This window comes from Mauremys reevesii, linkage group 16 (genome assembly GCF_016161935.1).
Source record: "Mauremys reevesii isolate NIE-2019 linkage group 16, ASM1616193v1, whole genome shotgun sequence".
Classification (NCBI taxonomy): Eukaryota; Metazoa; Chordata; order Testudines; family Geoemydidae; genus Mauremys; species Mauremys reevesii.
Window position 1 is genome coordinate 40,783,047 of NC_052638.1, and position 24,004 is coordinate 40,807,050.

Sequence of the window (24,004 nt, forward strand, 5' to 3'; positions counted from 1 at the left end):
TGCATTTACGGTGCCCAATATACTGGGGTCATGATCTAAGGGCCTGTGGGTGCTACTCAATTACAAGGTAGCTGTTCCCTGACTAGGGTTGCCACCTCTGAGATGCGGAAACCTGGCCACTGCCCAACCCTTTCCCCCCCAGTAAAAAGGTCCTAATGCCACCTACAACTAATCATTACTAAAATGCTTTAGAGAATCATTTTACACAACGCCCCTATGCGTATTTTTATATTTTTCTTAACTTATCCTAACATTGTACCACATTCCAGACTAACCCGTGGTGTGACCTGTAGAGCCCTTTAACATGTCCCAAGTGAACAAAAAGGCACATTAAATCTTTTAATGACCAAGACAGGTTAAAAACCAGCTGAGTAGCAACCCCTATCTCTGACCAGTGTCATTAACTAGAGCAGGGGTCAGCAACCGTTCAGAAGTGCTGTGCCAAGTCTTCATTTATTCACTCTGATTTAAGGTTTCGGGTGCCAGTCATACATTTTAACTTTTTAGAAGGGCTCTTTCTATAAGTCTATAATACAGAACTAAACCATTCTTGTATGTAAAGTAAATAAGGCTTTTAAAATGTTTAAGAAGATTAATTTAAAATTAAATTAAAATGCAGAGCCCCCCAGGCTGGTGGCCAGGATCTGGGCAGTGTGAGTGCCACTGAAAATCAGCTCACGTGCCGCCTTCGGCATGCGTGCCATAGGTTGCCTACCCCTGAACCAGACAACTATATTCTTTATTTCTTTCATTAAAAATCCAAATAAAAAATATGCTAACATGCATAACCACATTTTATTGTGTGTTCTTTGAGTTAGTAACTCAAGTTAAGATAAGGCATTTTGTCGTTTTCACACAAGTTAACAAGAGGAGTTCAAGAGAGCTTAGTATCTAACTTGACTTGTTAACACAGGGGCGGCCAACCTGTGGCTCCGAAGCCACATGTGGCTCTTTGTATAGGCACCGACTCCAGGGCTGGAGCTACAGGCGCCAACTTTCTAATGTGCTGGGGAGTGCTCACTGCTCAACCCCTGGCTCTACCACAGGGCCTGCCCCCGTCCCCTCCAGAGCCTCCTGCACACCACGAAACAGCTGATGGGGAGGGAGGGGAAGGGTGATGTATTACTGTGGCTCTTTGGCAATGTACATTGGTAAATTCTGGCTCCTTCTCAGGCTCAGGTTGGCCACCCTTGTGTTCACACATGTGAAAACCAAAGTGCCTTGTCTTCTCCAGGACTGTACCTTGAGTTACTGAGGAGAGGTCTACACTCAAAAGTTAAGTCGACCCAGCTCATTGCTCAGGGGTGTGAAAAATCCACACCTTCTGAACCCAAAGTAGTATAGCTGATCTAACCTCCAGTGCAGACAGTACTAGGCCAATGGAAGACATTTTCCATCAACCTAACTACTGCGTCTCAGGGAGGTGGATTAACTACAGTGCAGGAAAACTGCTCCCACTGCTGTAGTGAACTGTTACACTGATATCACTGTAGCATTTCAAGTGTAGACAAGCCCTAACTGGAGTTAAGAACACACCTTTTTTCCTAGTGAAGACAATGCTTCTGGGGGCAATTCATTGTCTTCACTCTTGTCTAAAGCACGTTGCACACTGCTGGCTCTATACAAATATTCCCAGCTCTTATTCTAGTGTAAACTATATGCTATAATAAATACTTTCATTAGTAAAGCCTCAAGTTTTTAATATAGTTATGTTTGGAAATAGGATGCAACACTGCAGATGTCACTGATTTAAGTATACACTCTTCCATAAGCCCTATCAAATCCAGCTCTCATCAACCAGAAGCACATTTGGATCCAGAGGGGAATTCAGAGACCCTTTCCTGCCCCCAAGAAAAAAGCTCAGGAGCATTTGGCTACAGTATAAACAGGAGAGAAAATGCAGGCACAGTAGATCTATACCCAGCAAAGGTGGCAGCTCTTATCTTTCCGAATGCCTGCTTGTAGACTGTGCCCTGGCAAGTGGCAAATCAACTTTCTAGATAGGCTGAGGCCATTGCTTATGTGGAGAGTTAAACACTGGTGGAATGTTGGCTTTGTTGAGCAGAAATGAAAGCTTTAAATATGTGTTACATTTATTTCTATTGTTTCTTTGCCTTTTCTAATGGCTGTTTTCCCTCTTGTATCATTCTAATGCTTCGCCTGCTCAGCTGTGTCTTTGTGCTTCTTTCATTGCCTTCTGCTTCTGTTTGTCCTTTTCATCCCCACTTCTCAGCTTGTGTTTCTGCTGCTGCTTCTCCCCTCCCCCCACTACTTATTTCCACTTTTATTAGTGTACAAGGCAGAACAGCTCAAAGGATGAACAATACATCCAGGCTGCTCTTTGGCATGCTCAGTGCAGTACTTACTTGCCATTCAGTGCTTAGCTACCACAGAGACAGGCATCTTAAACACCTAAAGTCAATCTCTAGCTCTGTTTCACTAAGAGGACACAGCAAGTTTGAGACAGGATCCCCTCAGGGAAAAGTCCTTGCTTCCAGCTCTGCCCTACTTAAATCAAATACTGCTAAGCACTAACTCCTCACCTTTTCTGAATTGCCATGGCACCGACTGGACCCAAACTTATTATGGGTCTTCTGGAGTTAAAATGCCACCCTGAATTGGAACTGGAAAAAATGAAAGCCAGTGGAGACCTCTGGGCACAAGGTAATGCATTTCAGGCAAAGTGCTAAGCAAGTTGACCCCTGTATTAAATGGAAATTTCTAAATGATCTTTAGGTATAGTGCCACTCAGGCTGTGGCTACACTTAGCACTTCAAAGCGCTGCCGCGGCAGCGCTTTGAAGCGCTAAGTGTAGTCAAAGCGCCAGCGCTGGGAGAGAGCTCTCCCAGCGCTGTCCGTACTCCACCTCCCTGTGGGGAATAACGTACAGCGCTGGGAGCCGTGCTCCCAGCGCTGGGGCTTTGACCACACTGGCGCTTTGCAGCGCTGCAATTTGCAGCGCTGGAGAGGGTGTGTTTTCATACCCTGCTGCAGCGCTGCAAATTTGCAAGTGTAGCCATGGCCTCAGAGCGCAATGCAGTAATCCAGTATCTTGGGGGGAAAGCCTGGCTAACCCTAGTAGTGAGGTCTTTATCTGAAAGGAAAGGTTGCAACCTTCACACTAAGCAGAGATGAAAATAAGCACTCTCCTGGGTCAGCAATACCTCATGGTCAATGATTACCAAAGGCAATGGATAAATCTAAAATACTCTGCCTGGATGTCTGATCATCAACTGCATCACTGCCAAGTTGGTAAAGAGCAGGAAACAGAGCAAAAGGGAGATTTCTGATACAAGATCTAAGGTCTGGACACGAAAGAGTGGGTCAAAGTAATTAATCGTACACATTACATGTGCATAGGCTGATTTATTATACAGTGTTGTAGCCATATAGGTCCCAGCATATGAGAGAAACTATCTTTTACTGGACCAACTTCTGTTGCTGAAAGAGACAACCTTTCAAGCTATAGAGTTCTTCAGCTCACAAGGGTGAAGAAGAGCTCTGTGTTGCTCAGTCCAATGAAAGATAAAACTTCACCCACCTTGGATCACTATTTATTTTACAGGAAGGTATATTTTCAAGCCGACTGACCAAAGTATGTGGTGGTGGTGTTTAGATCTGTGTTTAGTTAGGGCAGCACAAGCTCCATTATTCAAAATTTGCACATTATGTAGCAGGGTTGCTAGATGCTAGTCAATGGCTGAGATAAAAGATAACACTCTACATACAACTCAACTTCCTTAGATGGGAAAAAATAGATTAATTCTGCATTATACAACAGCCCTCAGCCATTATAGCTCTCCTAATTTTCATTCTTCCAAACTTAAAAATAATTTTGAGAGACTTGGGCCACCAGCCCCAAATGTCAGGGTTGGTTGTTTTTTTTTTTAAACAAAAACATCAATAGATATCCTTTTATATATATTATTTCAATATTTAGATCTTGATACAATGTCTTAGAGCAGCCTTGCAAATCCTTCTCTCATCAATGGTGACAGAACTGGGCATTTGATCAATCCAAAAATAACTGGTCAACTGACCAGTCAAAAATGGTCAAATATTTTAAAGCTCTAACAAAAAAGAGTAAGACTTTATTGTCTCCAATAAGCTTAGCCTTGGATGTGTGTGCCTGATTACAAAAACAAGTTACTTAACTGAGTTAAAGTAACTCAGAAAAATGCAAAAAACAATTAAATTGTTATAAAATATATGAAATGCACCATGATGCAGTCAAAAAGGTAGGCTGCCACCTACATCAGGGCATTCTTGCTTAAATAAGTGGCAATATTTGACTATGGTCATATAGGTGTCAACTGACAATTTGACTGGTCAATTGATTGGCTTGCCAAGCATACATAATGAGTATTTTTATTTTCTATAGGTCAAGTAAAATATTCAATTTTCATTATTAAGCATCTTGGCACATTCAGGCAAGTAGACATTGTGCTTCAGCTGATAAATTTTCATGACAATTTTGCAAGCTGCCTTACCCTGACCTACTGTAAGCAAGATAAAGCATTAAAAACACAGAAAATGTTCAAGCCTTCATTATGAACTCCCCATTTTCTGAGGTTTAAGACTGAAAAATAGTTCAGGATAAAATATATATATATGGACACAGAGCCTGGGGAAATAATTATCTTAATAAAATGTGATTTTTAAACACCCACTCAGATGATTTTGGGTTAAAGAATATAAACCTTTTCTTACCCTCCTGTAATACTGGTAATTAATTTTCCCCTCATTGTGGAAAGCTTTAACATGCAATTTTTACTTCAGTCACAAGTATAAGGCCTTTTGCTACCTTTCAAATATTTTTACATTTAAGAAGGGGCTACTGAGCATGAAGAACAATGATTCTTTCATTCACAGACTGAGCCTATCCCTCCTTTACAGAGGACATCAATACAAAGGCTTGTTAAAAACAGGGAATACACACCCATAGGACAAAAAAAATAATGTCACGATTGTGCCACGCTAGGAAAAAGAAAGGAAGTGCTGAGTTAAAGCAGAAGCACACCATGTGTCCTCCAACAGACCTTATTCATGGGAGGCAGGGCTGTGCTTCGGAGCTACTCAGGAAACCCAGATGAGAACTACTGACACTGACATCATAAGCCATTCTATTTTTACTAACCAACGGGATGCAATGCCTGGCTGAGCAGGAGGCTTGTTTCTCTTCTCTGAGAGTACCTCAATCCTCGAACATTAAACCAGGCTAGATAAAGGCTCCCCTGTCCTCAGCACTATTTCCTTCGAACTAAGATACAACACTAGTTAAAGGTCAATGTACCACTCCTCCAGGGATAACAGGGAATTTAGACTTCATGCTCATTTGAGTCCTTGGCCTTTTTGCTGATGCTGACAGGCGTTTACTATGACCATGGTATTTTTGACATGGATCACCGTCCATTAGGATCTGTGAAGAGACCAATCAACTGATTTCACATAGACAGGCTTGAAAAGGTTTGCCAGCACTTACTAGCACTGAGGAGGCCTACCAGCCACAGTGAAGTATATTTTGCCACCAGGCTTCCCCACAGCCATAGATAGCCGTCTGCAGTTCAAGTTGTCAGCAGTATACAAGTGTTGTTAACGGTATATCTAAATGGTCCTTTTAAAAATCTGAACTTATAACTAGTCAGACAACAGAAAAAAGGTTAAATACTGGTAAAAATTAATTGAATCATTTATTTTATTAAATGTATTCCTGAAATATCTGGCCTACAGAACTAGATGAACACAACAAAAGTGTTTGTCAAATCAGCTGACAACTACTGGCCCTATTTGCTACCTCTTTTTTGGGTCAGGCCTTCCTTTCTTTCCTGGCTTCACTCCAGTTTTCTCATCTCTCTTATAAGGATCATGTTGTGTTTTCTTGCATTGTCTTCAGTGTTTCTTCTTTTCCCCACCCACTCCTTTATCCTTCCTAAATAGCATTCTCTGTCTTCTCCCTTACTGGTGTATTCTCTTTCCCTGCCCTGCGAATATAAACACATACATAAATCTCCTATAGTGTACTCTTTTCTCTTCTAACTTAACCCATCAATCTCTTCTCTCGCTCTCTTCCCACACACTGGGTTTGGAAATCAGACCACACACTTAACATACACAGAGGATGAAATCTACTAGCCACACAGGGATACAAACATTGAGGGCACCAATGTCCATGGCAATACCAAGGTGAGAAGCCAAGCGTTCTCCCCACCACATCACAGGAGCTCTGGGAATGAGGATTCAAGGATTCCTACCAAGATGTTTCTCCTGAACCCTTTATTGAGGCTCCATCTTTTGTATCAATCTGACTAGGAGACGCTTGTATCTCTGATCACATTAACCTCAAGTCCCTCCACCAGCTCCACCTCCATATCAAGCACAGGCTTCTCACCTACCTTTAAGGCCCATCATAACTTAACTCTCTCACCCCCTCCCCTTAACACTACCTTGCTGAATGAGTCGCCTAATGACCTTTGTAACCACACCTTTGTTCTGCCAGCACTTCCTGCCTTAACTCCCTACCAGTCAGCGTCTCCCTTAAACACCTCTGACCTTTCTATCACACTGCCCCTTATGAACATGCAGAACACTAACAAAATCCCAATGGCCACTACCTTTCCTTTCAAACTCCTTTACCCTCACCTCTGTTATGATCCCTATAAAACTCCACCTGCCGATCATGGCTAGACAAGTAACAAGCTGTGTCTATTCCTTTTCCTACTCTTCCTGTAACTCTCCCAAAAAGAAAAGAACACAACACATGCAACTAACAAAGCGCAGGTCTACACTACCACAGGGATCGACACACTGAGATCAATCCACCAGTGGTTGATTTAGTGGGTCTAGTAAAGACTCAAATTGACTGCAGATCGTTCTCCAGTCGACCCCTATACTCTACCCCTGACAAGAAGAGTAAGGTAAATTGATGGGAGATTGTCTCCCATCGACCCCCCGCAGTGTAGACCCTGCGGTAACTCGACCTAAGGTACATCGACTCCAGCTACGTTATTCACATAGCTAGAGTTGCGTAGCGTAGGTCGACTTACCGCAGTACTGTAGACATAGCCAAAGCTGTCAATTCTCCACCGTACTCATTTGCTTGTATGAGATCTCTACCTCCCCTACTCTTCATCTAGTGTCTTTAGACTGTAAGCTTTTCAATGCAGGGATTATCTCTGTGTTAGTACAACACCCAGAATAAAGGTCCCAATCCCTATTGAGACCTTTGGGTGCTATCATAATATAAACATTTACTGTGGCTACTAGTAGGAAAGTAGTTATCTGATGAATTTAAGATCTTTCTGACTGATAGACAGACTTAGGGCTGCTCTGCACTACACAGTTAGGTGGACATCAATCAGCTTATGTCGACCTAATTATGCCAGTGTCTAACACTACAGTTTCCTTCCACCAATGTAAGTCCCCTGCTACATCGATGACATAACTCCAGCTCCATGAGCAGCGTAGGGCTTATGTCAGCGTAGCTAGGCCAATGCAGTGTCTACACAGTCTGTGTGCCCACCACCCCCACTCAGCCTTGTCAATTTCAAGGTTCCCTGGGGACGAGAAGTCCTGGACAGTTTCCCCCTAGCTCCCTGCGGTACGCAGCCAGCAGAGCTGAGGCTGGGCACTCAGCTCCCCAACACTGCCTCTCTTAAGTGGGTGGAAGTGCTTCTGGTGAGGATGCTCATTCTTATACTATCCAACCCAAGAAGGATAGTATGGACATGCACCTAAATCAACCTAATATAGGTTTCTAGTGTAGACGTACCCTCGGATGCTGCAAAAGTAAATGGTGGAGGTAGGTGCTCCTCCCGTGCTAGGCCTATGTAGAAAAGTCAGAACCCATAATTTATCATCAAAAGCAGCACCAGAGGCTGTAGTGTAGACAGGGCTCAGATGTTTTTGCCACCACGTCATCTAGCCTAGGTTAGACTGGTAAATTTCTGAGCTCTCCCTACAATACAGCCTCCACCATCGCTACAGCTTGTGGATCTGCACTTGGGACAATTATAGGCCATTTCCTCACATACGTAGACAAGCCCAAACAAGCTCCATTCGAGTGCTCTCCCACAATCAATTGCTTCAGTGCCTCTTTCTACCACTGCTGATCACAGCTTTCCCAAGATGCAGCATTGTAAAAACTGACCATATTCTTGTCAGCTTCACTACCATCTGCAGGGTTCTGAATAGCAGCTGGATCTTGGTAAAGCTCAGAGCAGCAGCTGCACTTACACAGTAGCAGTCTGCAGATTTCAGGAAGAGAGCACTGCGTTGATTAACACTACTCGCTTTTGCAAAGTTACCTTTACAACCATAAGGAGTAGTAACTCAATTTTTTTTTTTTTAAATAAAGCTTCATTGCGCAAGAAGTTGATGTGGTACTCATCCAGGAAAAATTCTTACATGCCCCAGGCGAGTGAAATTTTCAACACCGATACACAAATCTGACGAGTCAGATGACCAGCAACAAGGGCTGGATTTTAAACAACCACCAAGAGATTAAAATCAAATCACATCACAATTCCTCTACACCAGCTAGTCCCAGTTTTCCCCAAGATTTATAAATACAGTTGATGCATTTCTAAGATGCTTGTGGAGGGTTGACTCATGTTTCAAATTAAGTGTTGTGCAAGGAACATGCAAGGACACACCCTTACAGGAAAACTGCAGTGATGTTATAAAACCTACCTCCCAGGTATTATGAGGATTAATATTTGTGAAGTACTTGCACACTATGGATTGGAAGGTATTATGTAAGTGAAAAGTACAGCTTATTATAACAACTGATAGCTAAAGTACTACTCTATAAGAACGTGTCAATTTTTAAATTGGCTTTTAGAAACACCTGCCTGTTTCAGCAGCACCATTAACTATGAATGGATCAATGGAAGTTGCAATTTTTTTTAATACTTATCAGCAAAGGTCCCAGTGATAGAAGACAATTATGCTAAAAGCTGGGGGAAAGCTGGGACTCCAAGTTGCAATATACAGTTCTTAATTTTCAACAGCCCCTGAAAGTCCCCTTTCACATGCATTCAGGTAGAGAAGAAATAAACAGTGCTAGGCTATAAAAATGAGTAGGATATATGTGATGCTGTACAATGGGTACATTGTTCTGCATAATCTTTCACCAAGGAACTTTGCACAAGAGTTTTTACAACATGCAACAGTGTGGAGAATGTTATTAGTAGCCGAGATGCTTCATGAAATGGGTGAGTGCAGACTTATCCAAAAGGAAAAGGAGGGCTCTAGGTTTACAGTAACTTGGAGGATATGCAAAGCATTAAGGAGATTGTCGTCTCTCGTATCACGTGTGGGTCAACCCAACAAAGGAGCAGGTTAGGAAGAGAAGCAGGAGCAGTGTGGGGGAACCGGGAGGCAATGCACAATGTAATTCGGGCAAGGATTACCCTTCCCGTAGTTGGGACCCTCCTTCCAGATGGCGCTGGGGTTGCCTCTCGCACTGAGGTTGCCTCTCCGGGGGAGGGAACTCCAGTTTCTAGGAAAAGGCAGGTGTTAGTAATGGGAGATTTGATTATTAGAAATGTAGATAGCTGGGTCTGTGATGACCGGGAGAACCGTATGGTGACTTGCCTGCCTGGTGCGAAGGTTGCGGATCTCTCGAGGCATCTAGATAGACTTATGTGTAGTGCTGGGGAGGAGCCAGTGGTCGTGGTACATGTAGGTACCAATGACATAGGGAAGGGTAGGAGAGATGTCCTGGAAGCCAAATTTAGGCTGCTAGGGAAGAGACTGAAATCCAGGACCTCTATGGTGGCATTTTCAGAAATGCTCCCAGTTCCACGCGCAGGGCCAGGTAGGCAGGCAGAGCTTCAGAGTCTCAATGCGTGGATGAGACGATGATGTAGAGAGGAGGGGTTCACATTCATTAGGAACTGGGGAAACTTCTGGGATGGGAGGAGCCTATACAGGAGAGATGGGCTCCACCTAAACCAAAGTGGAACCAGACTGCTGGCACTAAACATTAAAAAGGTTGTAGAGCAGTTTTTAAACTAGGAGATGGGGGAAAGCCGACTGCTGCAGAGGAGCGTGTGGATCGGACACAGACTTCTCTTAGGGGAGAGTCTGATGATAGAGAATCTCCAGGTTATAGTCAGGAGCAGAGGAATGAGAAGTATAATGTAAGGGCCGGATCAGATGATGAACAGTCACATAAAGAATCTGGCACATCAGAAAAAGGCAGGCTAATAAACAGGGACAAGTTTTTAAAGTGCTTGTACACAAATGCCAGAAGTCTAAATAATAAGATGGGTGAACTAGAGTGCCTTGTGATAAAGGAGGATATAGATATAATAGGCATCACAGAAACCTGGTGGACTGAGAGCAACCAATGGGACACAATCATTCCGGGGTACAAAATATATTGGAAGGACAGAACAGGCCGTGCAGTGGGAGGAGTGGCACTATATGTTAAAGAAAGTGTAGATTCAAATGAAGTAAAAATCTTAAGCGAATCCACAGGTTCCATAGAGTGTCTATGGATAGAAATTTCATGCTCTAGTAAAAATATAACAGTAGGGATCTATTATCGACCACCTGACCAGGACAGTAATAGTGATGATGAAATGCTAAGGGAAATTAGAGAGGCTATCAAAATTAAGAACCCAACAATAGTGGGGGATTTCAATTATCCCCATATTGACTGGGAACATTTCACTTCAGGACGGAATGCAGAGATAAAATTTCTCGATACTTTAAATGACATAGGGAAGGGTAGCAGCTGGTACGGGAACCCACAAGGGGAGAGGCGACTCTAGATTTAATCCTGAGTGGAGCGCAGGAGCTGGTCCAAGAGGTAACTATAGCAGGACCGCTTGGAAATAGTGACCATAATACAATAGCATTCAACATCCCTGTGGTGGGAAGAACACCTCAACTGCCCAACACTGTGGCCTTTAATTTCAAAGGGGGAACTATACAAAAATGAGGGGGTTAGTTAGACAAAAGTTAAAAGGTACAGTGACTAAACTGAAATCCCTGCAAGTTGCATGGGCCCTTTTTAAAGACACCATAATAGAGGCCCAACTTCAATGTATACCCCAAATTAAGAAAAACAGTAAAAGAACTAAAAAAGAGCCACCGTGGCTTAACAACCATGTAAAAGAAGCAGTGAGAGATAAAAAGACTTCCTTTAAAAAGTGGAAGTCAAATCCTAGTGAGGCAAATAGAAAGGAGCACAAACACTGCCAACTTAAGTGCAAGAGTGTAATAAGAAAAGCCAAAGAGGAGTTTGAAGAACGGCTAGCCAAAAACTCCAAAGGTGGTAATAAAATTTTTTTTAAGTACATCAGAAGCAGGAAGCCTGCTAAACAACCAGTGGGGCCCCTTGACTATGAAAATACAAAAGGAGCGCTTAAAGATGATAAAGTCATTGCGGAGAAACTAAATGGATTCTTTGCTTCAGTCTTCACAGCTGAGGATGTTAGGGAGATTCCCAAACCTGAGCTGGCTTTTGTAGGTGACAAATCTGAGGAACTGTCACAGATTGAAGTATCACTAGAGGAGGTTTTGGAATTAATTGATAAACTCAACATTAACAAGTCACCGGGACCAGATGGCATTCACCCAAGAGTTCTGAAAGAACTCAAATGTGAAGTTGCGGAACTATTAACTAAGGTTTGTAACCTGTCCTTTAAATCGGCTTCGGTACCCAATGACGGGAAGTTAGCTAATGTAACGCCAATATTTAAAAAGGGCTCTAGGGGTGATCCCGGCAATTACAGACCGGTAAGTCTAACGTCGGTACCAGGCAAATTAGTTGAAACAATAGTACAGAATAAAATTGTCAGACACATAGAAGAACAAACTCTTGAGCAATAGTCAACATGGTTTCTGTAAAGGGAAATCGTGTCTTGCTAATCTATTAGAGTTCTTTGAAGGGGTCAACAAACATGTGGACAAGGGGGATCCGGTGGACATAGTGTACTTAGATTTCCAGAAAGCCTTTGACAAGGTCCCTCACCAAAGGCTCTTACGTAAATTAAGCTGTCATGGGATAAAAGGAAAGGTCCTTTCATGGATTGAGAACTGGTTAAAGGACAGGGAACAAAGGGTAGGAATTAATGGTAAATTCTCAGAATGGAGAGGGGTAACTAGTGGTGTTCCCCAAGGGTCAGTCCTGGGACCAATCCTATTCAATTTATTCATAAATGATCTGGAGAAAGGGTAAACAGTGAGGTGGCAAAGTTTGCAGATGATACTAAACTACTCAAGATAGTTAAGACCAAAGCAGATTGTGAAGAACTTCAAAAGATCTCACAAAACTAAGTGATTGGGCAACAAAATGGCAAATGAAATTTAATGTGGATAAATGTAAAGTAATGCACATTGGAAAAAATAACCCCAACTATACATACAACATGATGGGGGCTAATTTAGCTACAACGAGTCAGGAACAAGATCTTGGAGTTATTGTAGATAGTTCTCTGAAGATGTCCACGCAGTGTGCAGAGGCGGTCAAAAAGCAAACAGGATGTTAGGAATCATTAAAAGGGGATAGAGAATAAGACTGAGAATATATTATTGCCCTTATATAAATCCATGGTACGCCCACATCTCGAATACTGTGTACAGATGTGGTCTCCTCACCTCAAAAAGATATTCTAGCACTAGAAAAGGTTCAGAAAAGAGCAACTAAAATGATTAGGGGTTTAGAGAGGGTCCCATATGAGGAAAGATTAAAGAGGCTAGGACTCTTCAGCTTGGAAAAGAGAAGACTAAGGGGGGACATGATAGAGGTATATAAAATCATGAGTGATGTTGAGAAAGTGGATAAGGAAAAGTTATTTACTTATTCCCATAATACAAGAACTAGGGGTCACCAAATGAAATTAATAGGCAGCAGGTTTAAAACAAATAAAAGGAAGTTCTTCTTCACGCAGCGCACAGTCAACTTGTGGAACTCCTTACCTGAGGAGGTTGTGAAGGCTAGGACTATAACAATGTTTAAAAGGGGACTGGATAAATTCATGGTGGCTAAGTCCATAAATGGCTATTAGCCAGGATGGGTAAGAATGGTGTCCCTAGCCTCTGTTTGTCAGAGGATGGAGATGGATGGCAGGAGAGAGATCACTTGATCATTGCCTGTTAGGTTCACTCCCTCTGGGGCACCTGGCATTGGCCACTGTCGGTAGACAGATACTGGGCTAGATGGACCTTTGGTCTGACCCGGTACGGCCTTTCTTATGTTCTTAAGGATGTAGCAGGGTGTGGTGTCAGGCAGAGTCTTGAAAAGGAGGACTGAGCTTGAGTTTAGTGCTGAAGGACAGTGGAAGCTAGTGAAGATTTATGGAGAGAGATTTTCAAAGATGACCTTGGCAGTGGTAGTTTATAAAGATGACAGTGGTGAGGGGCAGACACACCAGAGGGGAAGAGGTTAGTGAAACAGAGATGACACCTCCTACATCGGTGGAATAAAAAGTGCTAAGGTTTAGCAAAAATCTGCAACGTGGGAGGAGAAAGAGGAATAATCAGGATCCCAAATTTGCAAGTCTAGATGATTGTTAAAGTTGTTCATAGATTCCAAGGCCAGAAGGAACCATTGCAATCATCTAATCTGACCTCCTGTATAACACAGGCCATAAAACTTCCCCCCAAAAAACTCCTAGAGCAGATCTTTTAGAAAAATATCGACTTTCGATTTAAAAACGGTCAGTGATGATGAATCCACCACGACTCTTGGTAAATTGTTGCAGTGGTTAAATGCCCTCAGTGTTAAAAATGTACACCTTATTTTGGGTCTGAATTTGTCTACTGCCTAGCTTCAATTTCCAGTCACTGGATTGTTATACATTTCTCTGCTAGACTGAAGTGCCCATTACTAAATATTTGTTCCCCATGTAGATTCTTACAGACTACTCAAGCCACGCCTGAACCTTCTCTTTAAGATCAACAGATTGAGCTCTTTGAGTCTATCACTATAAGGCAGGTTTTCTAATCCTTTAATCATTCTCATGGCTCTTCTCTGAACCCTCTCCAATTTATCAACATCCTTCTTGAATTGTGAGCACCAGGACAGAGTCCTCCATCCTGTAACTATGGACTACACTCTTTGTTCCTAGATATACACATTTATATTTACCTTATTAAAACGCATACTGTTTGCTTGCGCCTTGTCTACCAAGTGATCCAGATTGCTCTGAATCAGTGACCTGTTAAAGAAGGGAAGGACAGGATTTGGGAAATCTGGCTTAGTTCTTAGTTTAAATTTTTATTTGTAAATTTTGATCATAAGACCACATAACAGTATACCACAAAACTGATACATAGGCTATGTTTTCTTTTTGACATTTTTCTCGAAGCGTGACTACAATGAGCAGAGGTTTTGGCACTGCATTTCACAGAAAACCAGATATCTGCTCTTGGCAACAAATGCTCAGTTATGCATAATATTCTTAAACTTTATAAAATTCCATGCAAAAGCCTCTAAGAGTTCTTAGTTACTTTTAACTCCTTATAAAACCCATCAGTTTGTTATACCAATACTATAAGAACTGGTTTGGAGGCAAAAATTTCTTGCCTTAATGCAATCAGTAAAAATATCTCCTTCGTCCTCCAGCATCACCTTAAATTTGACAAGAGAAAAACTGTTCCATCATCAATTTTTACAAACTCTTCCTTAGGTATGAGACTTTCCCTCCTAACTTAAATCTGAAGTCTTCATCTGTTTCAAAATTAACACTTGTTTACAAACTAAACACAATTGTAAAGGTTTGACTAAACACTATATGCTGATTTCCCCTTGCCTCATTGAGCTCTAGATGATGGCAAACTAAAAGCTTTTTAATTGTCCAAAAGCACCCTATTTCTTCTAACAGGCAATAAAAGGATGATTTCCTTCAGACCCATCCTTTACACCTAATATACGAGGGTTGGTGGCTCTGAATTTATTTTTCAGAGCTTTCAATCATCAACACATGGCTACGTTATCTTGAATTACTGCATTGGAGAGGATCTTACCACTTTGCAGATACATTTTAATTCAGTCTTATTTTTTAAAAGAACCTTGAATGATCCTACAGATTCTTGTAATTTATGAAGTTCATTGGCACAGTTTTCAATCAAATTATACCAGGTATTTAATTATACCCTGTCACCAGCATAAATCAAGATCATATCCACACAACGTTTTAGGGAAATCACCTTGTTGTTTTAATGCTGGTGGTGCACCACTGGTGCTAACCATGGTGGGAGCGTGAGTGTAGAGCTTTTTTACCACCGTGTAATGAGACCTGTTTTAAGCACAGTTTGACAACAGTGGTAAAAATGCCAGTGGTCAGTCCACATTTCAGCTTCCGCCACTACTAGAACTAGATTTCCCTAAAATTCTCCATGTAGATGCAATGTAAGTGACAGGGGCGGCTCCAGACCCCAGCACGCCAAGTGCGTGCTTGGGGCGGCATGCCGCAGGGGGGCGCTCTGCCGGTCGCCGGTCCCGCGGCTCCGGTGGACCTCCCGCAGGCGTGCCTGCGGAGGGTCTGCTGGTCCCGCGGCTTCGGTGGAGCCGAGTGCACCCCCGCGGCATGCCACCGTGCTTGGGGAGGCGAAATATCTAGAGCCGCCCCTGGTAAGTGAACTAAGATAAGCGGGGTAAGTTATATCAATGTGACAGGAAGGTAACACCTATATCCGGGACCCTTGTGCTTAACTCCATTAACTGTTGGTCTAATATTAGCCCCCTTAGTGGGAGGACTTCAGGAAAACGTTTCCTCCATGGACCCATACTAACCAATAAAGTAACAAAGGAGGAAACACAGAAAGAAGGAACAACTATAATAAAGACAACTGGACAGGAAAAAGCAAGGTATTTTCTTCTCCTTTAAAAAAAAACTTGCTGAACCTATACTGACTGCCCTAATATGCAGAATAATCAATGAAAATCAATCTCCCCGACCAGGTGTTCTTAAATCCGAAGGATAAAACAAACCCCTTTGTTAAATGAGAGAAAGAAAAAGGGAAAGGAAATTCAATACACAGAGATGCAACCCCTCTCAAAAATCCTTACAAACTCATTAAAAAAATACCAAACACCACAATTACCACCCCAGGCAAATTAAAGAAGGAAGGAAGCAAGCTCTTAGGTGTGGTTTCCCCCTTCTGGGGGTGACAAGACTGATGGGTTTATGGCCACAAGCAAGGAAGATTCTCATAGGTTTAAACATTGAACTCAAGATGGGTGCAGAAATACTGAGGGGGAAGATTCTGAGAAACAGGAGCTGGGCAATGGACAGAGAGAGTGAAGCAGATTTGGAAATCAGTGTAGAGGTGATAGCTGAAACCACAGGACTGCAAAGAGCAGTAGAGTGACAAAAATGGAGTCCAAAGACACTCCATTCTATGCATCCGAAGAAGTGAGCTGTAGCTCACGAAAGCTCATGCTTAAATAAATTTGTTAGTCTCTAAGGTGCCACAAGTACTCCTGTTTTTTTTGCGGATACAGACTAACACAGCTGCTACTCTGAAACCAAAGGCACTCAGACAGTAGAGGCCTCCAGAAGCAGAGGAGGCAGAGCAATCAGATCAATAATTCAATTCGGTAGCGTCCTATATAATAGAGAATTTTTAAAAACAAAACTTAAAATTAGCGATATATTTAATTTGAAGCAAGACTTAGATGATTTTATATTAGATGTAAGCTGGAGCCATGGACCAGTAAGTAAATATGGAAATACCAAGCAGACAGCTCCTTTGTTTTTACTATTTTCCATCTGAGTTTTGCCCACTGCTCAGTGAATTCTGTCACACAGGGACATACTTTAAGATGCAGAGTTTAGATGGTGCTCTGGTCAGACCTACCAGCAAAAGGAGTCTGTACTGAGTAATTAACTGACCTAAGCACGGAGAGATTCTCATCCCAGGTTTCCCTGCAGAGCAAGACAGACCATAGTGAAACTGACAAATATTCCTTCAATGAGTATTGCACTGTACACATTAACAATAGGCCCTTTAAAAACATCATGGTGGCAAATGAACGTAAAGGTAAAAGACCTGGTTTTCCATTATTGCTTTGGCCCATAAAAGCGCAGGAGTCATTGACCACTGACTTTCCACTGCTTCCAATTGCTAAATAGATACCAGGGGCAAATACCAAGAGGAAGCAAAACACTCCCCCCAGAGGGCAAAGGTATTTTACATATATCAAAGCCCAACTTCACCTTCAGTGATGTCATGATCCTCCTGTGTTTATGTCAGTTGCGTGCGATGAGTGGCAAACCCAAGTGGTTAAATATGTGCCTTCTTATGGGAGATGGACGCAGCAGTGGAGCTCCCCACACGCACATTTTAGCTATAACTGATAGGAAGAGAAAGCAGCGTTTTAGAGGAATACAGGTCTGTCGCATCTTACGCACATTTAACATGCGCGATTTCAGCTTTACGCGGTCGGCAAAAACCAAAACAAAAAAAAGAGAAAAATAACAATTTTAATACTGTATCTGTAGTGCAGGCGATTCCACCCGCTATTGAACTCAATGTAATTTTGACTATATGCAGTTTTCGCTTTACGCGCTAACCGTGGAACGGAACCCCTGCGTAAGGTGAGACAGACCTGTATTCATTTTTCAGCACTGCTGGTTCCCAGTGCAGCTGAAAGGTTGAATTTCCCTCTTTAAAATGTTATTTTTCTCCCCTTTTGGTTTTTCTGTCAGAGTCGTTTCCCTCTCACCATTTTACACTGCCACTCTCCTTTTATTTTCATACCTTCTCCCTCATTAATCACGTCCTTCCACAGGCAACATGGTAGTCTCCTGACTTTTGGAGGTTAGTCCTCTTCCGTTTGCCTCTCTCCCCTAGGGTCAGTCCCTACTCACTTCCACCCATCCTGCTGCAGCCTGTGTAAGGAAGGCCTCACTCAGCACCCTCTGTGGAGGATCACAGCTGTTTTGTTCCTCCATTACCAAATCACTTGAGAGGCTAAGAAGCAGCACACAGAACTGTGATCATCTGTTTCACTGATGTTGCAGTTGTCATTGAGGAAGCACCATTATGCAATCCTTATTTGGTAATTCAGAGTGTGCACACACTTATTTAGGATGGCAATTTAAATCCAGAAGTGCCCCTGAAGAAAATTACATATTTTCCCCTTTATCTTAAATTGTAAGAAAGGTAAGTCTTTACTAAAGGGTGAAACAATTTGGATATGTCTACACTTAAAATGCTACAGCACTACAGGTGCGCCACTGTAGCACTTCAGTGTAGACATTACTTACACCCATGAAAGGGTTTCTCAGGGCTGCGGTGTTTTTCACACTCTTAAGAGACATAGCTATATCAAAATAAATTCCTAGTGTAAACCAGGCCTACTTTTCACTAATGTCTACTCTGTTACCTAGATCACAAATTTACTATGTTTGAAAGTTTACAGAATCTGGTAATAGATTTGTTTCATTTCATGAAAATGCTTCAATAAAAACAGTTTAGAATTTAAGTATTGCCTTCCAGGGTTTAAACCAAAATATTGAACCAGGTTCGTGCCTGGGAACCAGAAAGAAAATGGACTGGAGACTGATTTCTTTATCAAAACAGAGAAATGCAAAAACTCTCAGAGCAAATTTGATGAAAAATCCTTTGGACACCCTGGTAATAAATAGCTTACTACATTCTTAGATTAACAACTGTGAAAAGATATTTTAAATACGTAGTTTTACATCAAATTCATAGGGTGAACGTATGCCACATCTATAATGCTTTTTATGGTCTGCTTCAAAACAGCTTATAGAAATATGTACACTTTCATAGAGAGCTGCACAAGAAATGTCAAAAGCCACTGTACTTTAACTCACTACAAATAGCTTGTGAAATGTGGGTGAGTTAACACTATTGATAACCGTAATTTTCTCATTTCCTGACTTTAAAGCATGCAACCTTAACACTCAGTTAATGTTGAAGGGGAAAAACAGAGCTGACAGTTGTACAATACAGCAGCCACTTGTACTGTATAAGTAATGTCCACTACTGAAAAATATTTGAATCCCTCATTGATATTAAAACATTTCTCACCCACCCCCAAAATATTTGACGCAATTAGGTTCCATAGAGATAACTAGTCACATGTTCCCTGCCTTAACATTAATATAGACCAGGGGTCGGCAAACTTTCAGAAGTGCTATGTCGAGTCTTCATTTATTCACTCTAATTTAAGGTTTTGCGTGCCAGTATTACATTTGAACCTTTTTAGAAGGTCTTTTTCTATAAGTCTATAATATAGAACTAAACTATTGTTGTATGTAAAGTAAATAAGGGTTTTTAAATGTTTAAGAAGCTTCATTTAAAATTAAATTAAAATGCAGAGCCCCCTGGACCTGTGGCTAGGACCCAGGCGGGCAGTGTGAGTGCCACTGAAAATCAGCTTGCGTGCTGCCTTCGGCACACATGCCATAGGTTGTCTACCCCTGATATAGACCTTTGCACTGTTATTTATATTTAAATATATTCTCAGAATTACCACTTACTCAGAGGCTGCCTGTTTGTTCAAGTTTTAAGTGGAAATATTTCCAGTATTCCACTCTCTAAAAACATTCCTCCTCCATCTGTTTCCTTATCCTAGACAAAATATCAAAATAAAGTGAAAAAGTAAATGGCAACCTAAATCAGGCTGCATAAAGTAGCCCAAGCAGGAGGGCTGCTTTTACCTATTTGAAACAACTGTCCTGGAAACAATTTGCCTTCCCATCTCTTCTCGCATCACAAGGGAACTCCATTTGATAGTCTTGAAACATGCCTTAGCTAATATCCCCCTCCTCCTTGCCTCCCTCCCCAGTGTAAACTCTGCACACAAGAGGACAATGTCCCTTCTGAATGACAAACAGTTCTGTGAATGTTGAGGCTGTAGAGTGCATCAGTCAAGTGCAAAAAAGTTACATTTATATTCATCCTATTCAAAAGTATACATTAATCTTTAATGAGAATACATGCCGAATACCAACAACTGACTGAGAAAGAGCAAGATACAGACACCTTGGACATCTGACAAATTCATTCCAAAGAGACTATTTTTCATAACCTCTATTTTACATATGAAGAGATCAGGCACTTAAAGAGTTGTCCACATGCAAAAAAAGAAAAACAGGATGCAGATCCTTCATGGCATGAAGAAATGTTAGCTACTTCGGTCACTGCAACAGTAGAAGCTGTGTCTGTCTCTGAACATTTTCCCCTAAAAGGTATTTGTAAGTAAAAGTACAACTAATTGCCTGAATGTGTCCCTGTAGATTCTGTTATAGCAACTCTGCAAGTACAAAGTACCATCTATCTAGTAATCAGACAATGACATCAGCCAGCCTACAAGTTACATTTTAGACAGGTTACAGATCAGACAGCATTTCCTGAAGCTAGATGTGCAGATGATTACTCCATATCTTCAGTGTTTTCACACTCATCTGTATTTTCAGATATCTTAAGATTTTAGTTTAGTTCTTAAACTTGCACCAAGCAGATCATTTAACATTAAGCAGACAAGCCCCTTGCAAAAACACACCTGCTACTTAATAGCCTCGAGGTCTTTAAAGAGACCTTTTAACAAGCTTTTAATTCCTGCAAGAATGGCTTTCACCTTGGCTTCCTCTTGAGAGCAAGCTGACAGCCACTTCCCTGTGTTTACAGAATACAAATTCAGGATAAAGCAAATGCCCAAATCAAGCCACGTTATTATACAACTTCCACTAAGACAGCGTAAATTTGTATAACAAAGCCCTCTCTGAAGCCCTTATCCAATAAAGATATGGCCCAGGAAGATGATGAGTCCCAACCTGCAAAGTTCCATCATGACTTAAGTGGCCTTCTTATTTAGACCAAGACACAACATTGTAGGCTGGGACCTACAGGCCCCATCCTAGGCTGTTTCACTCAAATTAATGGTTAGCAAACTGCAATCTAGTTCTTTTAATACAAATTAGGTATGGCTAGTTGCCAATGTATCCCTCAATTAAGCAAAGTTTGGGCACTCTGGTCTAGAGAGACGATTTCAAAAATTAATTTTAGCAATTGGATTTGCATGAGGCAGGAAGGTTCCCCTTTTCCTCGCCCACCCAATACATGTATGTGTGTTTACCGTGTGAGGGAGGAAATGGAGAACCTTTTCCTGCCCCTTGCAATTTTGTATTTTATATATATACATACATACACACAAGCTTTCCAGCATAAGCACTGAGCTCATTCTTAGAAAATGTTAGAAACTTTGATTAAAGACATGCTACAAATTAGGCTGCTTAAATGAACTTTGAACTAAATATGTCAATAATTGTCATTAAATGGATAGTTTCCAAATAGGCATTAAAAGGTCACAAAATATAGTTGCATCACAGCATCTTGCAGTGGAAATACATTACCTAGGATTAGAATTTCTTCAGATGACCACAGATGAGAGTGTGGCTCCTGTACGCAGGATTTACATTACTAAAACTACCAATAAGGGAAGAAAACCACCTAACAGACACACCAAAAACTGAGCTGTGTTTTAAAAAGGATTCTAAAATTGGCCTGAGTGAAAAGCGAAGATGTTGATTCCAAGTCAGAACATACAACAGTAAAATAGGTAGAACTAAGTCTGCTCTTGTTGACTTAAGTCAGTGAAAGGCTGTTCTGACTTAAAAAATGCATCACCATTGCCAGATGTGAAAAAAAATTCCGCTACTTGGGTTTCCTGGACAGAGCAGGAAAAGAGGCCGTGACTACTTCACCCTTATTCATGCCTGAGTCAAACCTTTTCCACATCAAAATGCTAGAAAAGCATCAGGTTAAATTTGTAGACTGGCCCAAAGAAACAGAACCCTAGGATCCTTTCTGGTTACTTCAAAAAATCTCATACAACTGGAGAATTGAAGTACATCAACTAAAATGTGAAACTAAATGGCACTGCAAGTTTGTTTGTTTTTTAATTCAAATACAAACACAAACAAGGGCAGTTCTTCTGACTGAACCTCACTCAGCCAATATTCTTAACTGGAACGAATAGCAGCTCAGTTGGCAAGCTGCCACCTCATATGCCTTTACTGCCTCTTCCAATCTCTCCTCAGGGGAGTCTGTATGGATAATACCTTCTCGTAGAAGGAAAAAAACTGTAAGAGCAAACACCAGACTGCTTGCTTTGATATGGATAATTTGTGGAACTACAATATGTTTAAGGAAGAAAGCCCCAAGTCTAGTTTTATTAGCAAGTCACCACCACCACCTCCTCAGTAGCAAAACAGGAGGGGGTATGTGTTTTATATAATGCTGACTATACCTGTCTGTGCGTAAAAAGTAAATTCCAGTAAAAACAAAAAAAACCATGTCCATAAGAAGTTAAACGCTGCCTGGTTAAGCAGGTGAAAGCCAAGAAATACCAAAATTAGAATTGTGTACATAACCCTTGTGTTTATGCATTATGACAATCTAATTACAGTACATGATCACATACTGTTTCTCAATAAGTTATTTTTTCTACAATCTCAAATATATCTCTGTAGCATCTTGTGATTTCTTATTCTTTAGACCTGCAGTGTTTTCACTGCAATAATTATCCAGGAAACATTTGACAGAATTAGATACGTTTTCTTCTCTAAGCATTTTTTTTAAAATAAATTTGGTAGCACCCTTTTCTTTTTAACTTGAGCACAGTTTTTCTCTGATGCAATTTGGAGCAAACTGACTGGGAGGAGGATCTTCTTAGCTTTGAATTTTAGTCTGCCTCTACAAGGCAGCAAATTTTCAGTATTACCAGTACCTAAATTATATTTAATCTAAAACACAAGGGAGGGAAGTACATTTATGCGTATATTTCATATAAACTGACTAGAATACAATATTATAAAATGTGACACGCCTAAGATTGTAGAAATACAATATGGCATTTTAAGAAAGTGATCATGTAATTAAAAACTAACGTCAGACATGCATAAAGAGACAACATTAAGACTGTGCGCACAACCTTAACTTTGGGATTTCCCTGAACTGTTTAACTATGCAATCTTAATTGTTTTTTAGTTTTTAATAGATTTTTTTTAAACACAAAGTAGGAGAGAAAGTATATGGAGCTTCGCGCACAAAAGAACCAGCATGTCAATTCCACAATCTGAACCTTTTTGCATAGATGCTACCAGAGAGTCCTGTCAGCAGCCCATCTTCTGTGCACTGCAGGAACTTTACAGATCCTCCAGGTGCTCTGAGTCAGCCCAAGCACTAGATCCCAGGGGCCCTGTACTCAGCCAGCCAGCCATGCACACCACCTCCATGTGCACAAACTGCTGAAACATGTTTATTCAGACTCCCCAAAATTTCAGCCCAGCATTTATGAACTCCCTAAAAACAGTGGATTCTAACAGAAGTGTATGCAATATTAACTCTAGGTCACTACAAGTGCCCAGTTAGAATAACTGATCTTACACTCACCATCAGTCTGGTGCCTTCAGCATTTACCATGTCCTACATCTTGGATGTCTCTCCTTAGACAACAGATATTGATAAACATGGAACCCTCTCACTTGAGCAACACCAGTATCCCATGCCTTGGGGTTAATGGGGATTGCGCCATCATCCCTCTTAAAATGGTATGTCTTATTTTGAAAGGGGGCGTCCATTAGACAGACACCTGAAGTACAGGTCACACATATGCAGAAAGCTTGAAACATGACTCTTATTCTCAGGATTAGTCCCAAAACAAAGAGCTCTAAAGACTAAAAGAACCTTTAAAAAAGGCAATCTGGCTCTTCCCCAAAGAAACAGTCTAGTCTTAAGCAACTCTCTAAATGGTTTTGCAGTTGTCCTCCTGATTCTACTTAGATGTGTTAAGGGTGAATTTCCTCATGGCTAAAAAGCAAGGTTTCATCTGTGAAAGGTTAACCATACTTATACCCTAAATACCATACCTGAAAGCATCCAGACTAACTAGCTCCTTGGAGATTCCTCCCAAAGAGGCAAGCCAACTAAACTAGCTGGTCTGGTTGCTATATTACATTGCAAGTATACTATGTCTTTTGTATTTTCTCCAAAGATTTCACACAATTTTCTA

The 24,004-nt window shown here is 41.3% G+C and overlaps 1 protein-coding gene across 8 annotated transcripts in view; it reads right to left on the bottom strand.

Moving 5' to 3' along the window:
- Positions 1-24,004, bottom strand: part of ANKRD11 (ankyrin repeat domain 11) — a 228,049-nt gene that overhangs the window by 136,505 nt on the left and 67,540 nt on the right. For 6 of the 8 annotated variants that reach the window (XM_039503299.1, XM_039503302.1, XM_039503304.1 and 3 more), the window contains one exon: positions 17,175-17,311. The exons of 1 other annotated variant lie outside the window; for it this stretch is intronic. The gene's annotated coding sequence lies outside the window, so the exon portion shown is untranslated. Of the gene's footprint in view, positions 1-17,174; positions 17,312-19,469; positions 19,486-24,004 lie in introns of those variants that run through there. One more of the 8 variants, XM_039503301.1, reaches the window with a different exon arrangement.